Consider the following 5,394-nt stretch of genomic DNA (forward strand, 5'->3'; position numbering starts at 1 on the left):
CGTCTAATAAGTTAATGGTATCACTGTGGCTGGAGTTGACAATGCGCCAGAACTTTTTAGGATCACTGGAAAGAATGCTAGGAAGTGTGTTGTGAAGAAAATTATTTTTGGTGCTTTTAAGTGCAGTTACGTAAATGTAGTTAGCTTCGCGGTACGCCTCACATCTTGCTTTATTACCAGTCCTTTTCGCAACTCGGTAAAAAGGTTTTTTCATTTGGATAATCGTTTAAGATAGGAGTTGTACCACGGGGCTCCCGAGTGGGAACAGATTGTCCGCAACGGTATGTATGCATCTGTTAGTTCTTTAACTTTGTTGACGAATAGATTCCAGTTAGTATCGATAGAGCGGTCATCAAACCCGTTGCAATAATAATCAGGAAAGTAGGTGAGTTCCCTATTAATGGCCCGAAAATCAGCTTTTTTATAGTCGCGGATGTGTTTAGAAATCTTCTCAGCTGGGGGAATAACGATGCAAATGCCAAATGAGAGCGATAGATGGTCGCTGAGACCAGGTAAGTAAGTGATTTCTCAGGCCATATCGGGATGGGTAGTCAGTATTAAGTCCAGGATGTTTCCAGAGATCGAACTGTAGAGGAAAACGAAGGTGGTCGGTCTGGCTGGTTTTGAGCTCTCCGCTCGGTGTGGGACGTCTTTTTGAGACGTTTTATTACAGACCGAGCGGAGAGCTCAAAACCAGCCAGACCGACCACCTTCGTTTTCCTCTACAGTCCGATCTCCTCCGCCTCGTCGTCGACACAAAGCACGTTACAGTATGTTAGTGAAACAGGCACCTAATGAACTTCGCTCAATAGGTGCCCACGATAGTTGATTAGGAATAGCCCCGAACCACACGTCGCCTTGATTTTCGCAGAACACCACCCCTGTAGTGTATAACTTCGCCGGGTAGTGTACTTAGAGGGTCCTGCAGTGCGCTACTGCAGGCCATTGGAGTGATGCAAGAAGTATAGGCTTCGATCATTTAACTCCGGAAAATTTTGCGTCGCCATTCCTAATTACCAGATGGTGCATGGTGTTATGCTTGCCAATTTCCGTTTTACTAACTTGACAAAAATTGAAAATTTGCGCCCACAAATTGGTATTGTTAACTCGCGAGGATTTTATTTCAGGAAAGGAATAAACTGTACATATGAATAGACTGCAATGGTTGTCAGCCGCCGCGGTGGCTCAGCGGCTATGGTGCTCGGCTGCTGACCCAAAAGACGCGGGTTCGATCCCGGCCGCGGCGGCTAGAATTTCTTTGGAGGAGAAATTCTAGAGGCCCGTGTACTGTGCGATGTCAATGCACGTTAAAGAACCCCAGGTGGTCGAAATTTCCGGAGCCCTTCACTACGGCGTCTCTCATAGCCTTAGTCGCTTTGGGACGTTAAACCCCATAAACCAAACCAAACCAATGGTTGTCATGCACTCAGCTGTTCTACGATATGACGTTTATTGAGGTAGGTTTTACGGGTAAGGAGTAATGCTGCTCATACTAGAAGAAACCTCCGATTAAATCAAATTTTTGGTGACGAATAAAAAACATTTTCAGTACAATTGGTTACTATGTTCTGCCATTATACAGTATTTCAGCATGCATGAGAATTAACAATTTTTGAGTGCAGCGTTATTTTTCCTGCAGTAGCAGCGCAGCGCGCCCAGTGTTGGTGACACGAGCAGAGGCCGCGTGTAACTTTTACTCTACTAGCTGACCAGGAATATCTTGCAAGGAATCTAGCACCAACACGGGCATCGTACTAAGAGGTGGAAGCCTATAATTATGTATAAAAAGTATTAACTACCTTACTTGTCCTAAAATGTGCGTCGTTTTTTTTTATTTTTCAGCGGCCGAGAGGAAAACGTCGGCATATGAACTGCTCGAACTGAAAGACAAGTTGTATTTAGCAAATTACTTCAATTTATTTCGTTTTGAATGGAGATTTCACGTAATACATTGTCAATTTGTTTATTCTTTAACTCACAACCTGCAAATCTGCGACAGTTTTATATGGATTCCAAATAACACGTTTCTTCATCTACAAAATGTGTCGAGCGTTGCAAGTGTATCGTTGTTCTCTTAGGTAGTCGTATTTTGCAACAGTTTTATTATGCTCATCAGTATTCTCATCCTGATGAATACGGAAAAAGAGGAACAAAATAAGATTTAACGTTTATTATTAGTTACTCAAAATTGATAGTGTTCACAGCGCGTACGGTCTAAGCAAGATAATTTTATTCTTCAAGCCATGAAGAATATGTCACTGAATTTTCTCTTTCTTCTTGCATAACTGCCCATATATAGAATAAGATTCTCAGACACACAGTTTATTTCTTTATTCAGATAAAGTTAGCTAATCCAAATTAGTTTAGCCAAGTTAGGTAAATTTTAAAGAAAGCGATTCAGTGGTGCAACAGACGAGAATAAGTGGGTGATCTGTATACCGTAATCAGAAATGTCTGAAATATTTCCGGGCATGTAGTTTCAAGGTGTTTTAAATTAATCGCAACCAAAGTTGGCGAAAACATCGCTGTGGGTAAAAATAGGTCTCTCTAGAGGGGTTATACGTACTATACCAACAGATTTCTGCGATATGTTTTTAAACCCGTGCGTGTTGATATGCTGTTCAGTATCGCGAATACTTATTTGCATTAGCAAATTTGCTGCTGCGGTGACTGAGTCGTTATGGTGCTCGACTGCTGACCCGAGTGAGTGAATAAACTTTGGAATTAATGGCGCATAGTGGGGCGGCGTGGCCCCCAGGTGGGGGTGACTGCTTGGGCCACGACTTGAGAGCGACTCGTTGCTTTTTGTGGTTGTAAAAAGGCCATTCCATCCCTCTTTTGTGGGCGCTGGCCGCAGGGCATGTGGGGGCAGTTTTGCGCGCACCCCCATAAGATGTGAGCCTGTGTTTCGGGGTACCACTGTTACAATTTGGGCAAGAAGGGTCGAATTCACCTTTGGTGCTAAGCGCCAAACAGAAGTGGCTGAGAAGCGAATGAATTTCTAATCAACGAAACAGGGTGGCTTGTGCTCTGCAGCAACTCACACCACCGTATCAGACTGCTGACCAGACAGACGCGGGTTCGATCTCGACCGCGGCGGTCGCATTTGGATGCAGACAAAATTTACAGGCCCGTTGACTGTGCGAGGTCAGTGGAAATAAGTCCGGAACCCCAGGTGACTAAAATTATCCGGAACCCTCACCTGTGGCGTCTTTCGTAGCCTAAGTCAATTTGGGACGTTAAACCTTACAAACCTGAACCAAAACAAATCTACAATTTTTTTTTATCTCCAGCCAAGCTTTCTGTATTCTGTAAGTTCTTCGAGTTTGCGCATTTAGACTTTTGCATCTGCAAGCGATACAGGATGAATATTTAAATATTTAATAGATAAGTTTGCTTGAAATGCTCTCTGAATTTTTTTGGTTAAAGCTTATTTGAAATTTTATATAAGGGCCTCTACACCACAAAAAACTTTTGTGCGCCAAATTTGGAGAAGGATTTGAAACAAAAAATCTTGAAATTGACCAAAATAATTAGGTCCACCTACGACAGTGACAGACATGCTGCCAATTGGCCGAAAGCAACAATGCAGATAAAGGCGCCGGGCATATCAGCGGGATCAAAGATATCTAGCGCGTCGAAAAAAGTTTCAGATCAATTAATCGCACATTCCTTTTTTCGAGTCATAGAACAGTTGCTTATTAGAGCACATACTTAATAGAACATGTCGACCAGCCATCCAATGCCGGATCTCGTCTTAAATCGCCATGGTCGAGTGCGAAAGTTGGTGTCTGAATGAGAGATCGTGCCAGTGAATGAGTAATAATAATGCATGGATAGAGCGAGAGAAACTAAGTGGGTCAAGTGGATACGCAGCAGTCTACAGACCATGCTGCTGCCAGGTTTTGGCTGGGACGAAAATCTTAGCACGGCATGACACTTGTGGCCGGATCATTCTCTCTCACTTTTTATGTGACTAGGCCTCAAAAGTCCCAAGCAGTGGTTCTTGCCTGTGTTGTATTTCATGGTACTTCAACCGACTAGAAGCGACAGTTCTACGTATGACAAGAAAGTTGACACCTACACCAGCATACCAATTCTGCGACCTTCGAGGAATGGCGAGAAAGCTCTAGCCCGCATTACATTTCATGATATTTTTTCATACCTTTTAAGGCCTCAAGGTATTTACATAAGGAAATGATAGAAAAACACAAGAGATACCACACAAACGTGATCGAGATCATGCAGTTTCGCGAAGAAAAAATAAAAAAATATTACAGGATTAACGATAAATAGCTCTTTTTACCTGTTTTAGAGCGGCCGTTATGCCATAAGGTCCATCTCCCAGTGGAGCTGGGTGAGGTTCCGGTGCGGAAGCAGTGTCGGCTCTACAGATTCTATGTTCTTTCGCTGACCCGTTGTTCGCAGACTTCTGGGCGGAGTGAAGAAATTGCGTGTTGTGGATAAGTCTTCGATGTCATACCTGGTGTCTGGAAACCTCAACGTGCCCCTTATGATGATAGGACAGCGAGCGGCTGCGATGATAATAGAAGACAACGTGGCCGCGCGCTGATTACAGAGAAGTGAAAACGAAAAACCAGCAAAAAATAAAAAACTTGCTTCATGTGAGCTCGCCGTGTTTTGTCTCGCTGAGACGCAGTACACGCTTTCGAGAACATGCCCGTTTGGCTCTTGCGTCAGCTTGCTTATTGCATCCTTGTTCATGGGCGATTGTGGGAATAAACAGGCTTGCACTGGAATTCGCTGGAACAAGATAAATTACAGCACATTTGCATCGACATCTTTTGGATTGTGTTTAAATTGTGTGCCGTGTTTTTTTCAAGATTTCAAGCAAGAGAACTAAGGTTTTCGTTTTCTATGATTCGTGCAGCAGTGACGCTGAAATTCTGAGTCCACGTTGGAAATCCCGTATTTTTGTTTTACATCGAGGACCCTTCATACCATTCCTTATATCGTAAGGCGTTCTTTTGCGTGGAAAAATGTAAAGCAACAAAACTTTAACGTCAATTTTTCTTCTGCGTCCCTGGTACATTTCATTTAAGGGAAGCGGAGTAGAAAAAAATTTTTTGCTGTCTAGCGCACGCTGTCGTCTTCCTTTTTTGGTTCATTTTTTTTCTAGTCTTTGCTACGAAATTGTACGGCTGAATAGCTTTTATACTGCCCCCCGACTCACTGCCGATCCCCCAGCGAGAGTACGCGTGTCATCCGTTGTTAGGACAATAAGTGCTACTGTCACAAAATTCGGCGCATTTTAGAAACAAACAAAGAAAAAACCACCGCGCGCAGGGCGTCTCGCCGGCGCGAGCCCAACGGGAGAGAGGGAAAGCCCCCGCCGAGCACGTGCCTTTCTCTCCCCTCCACCACCGCTCACCG

The sequence above is a fragment of the Amblyomma mixtum genome, chromosome 2 (assembly GCF_055824585.1).
Source record: "Amblyomma mixtum isolate Tamu chromosome 2, ASM5582458v1, whole genome shotgun sequence".
Lineage (NCBI taxonomy): Eukaryota > Metazoa > Arthropoda > Arachnida > Ixodida > Ixodidae > Amblyomma > Amblyomma mixtum.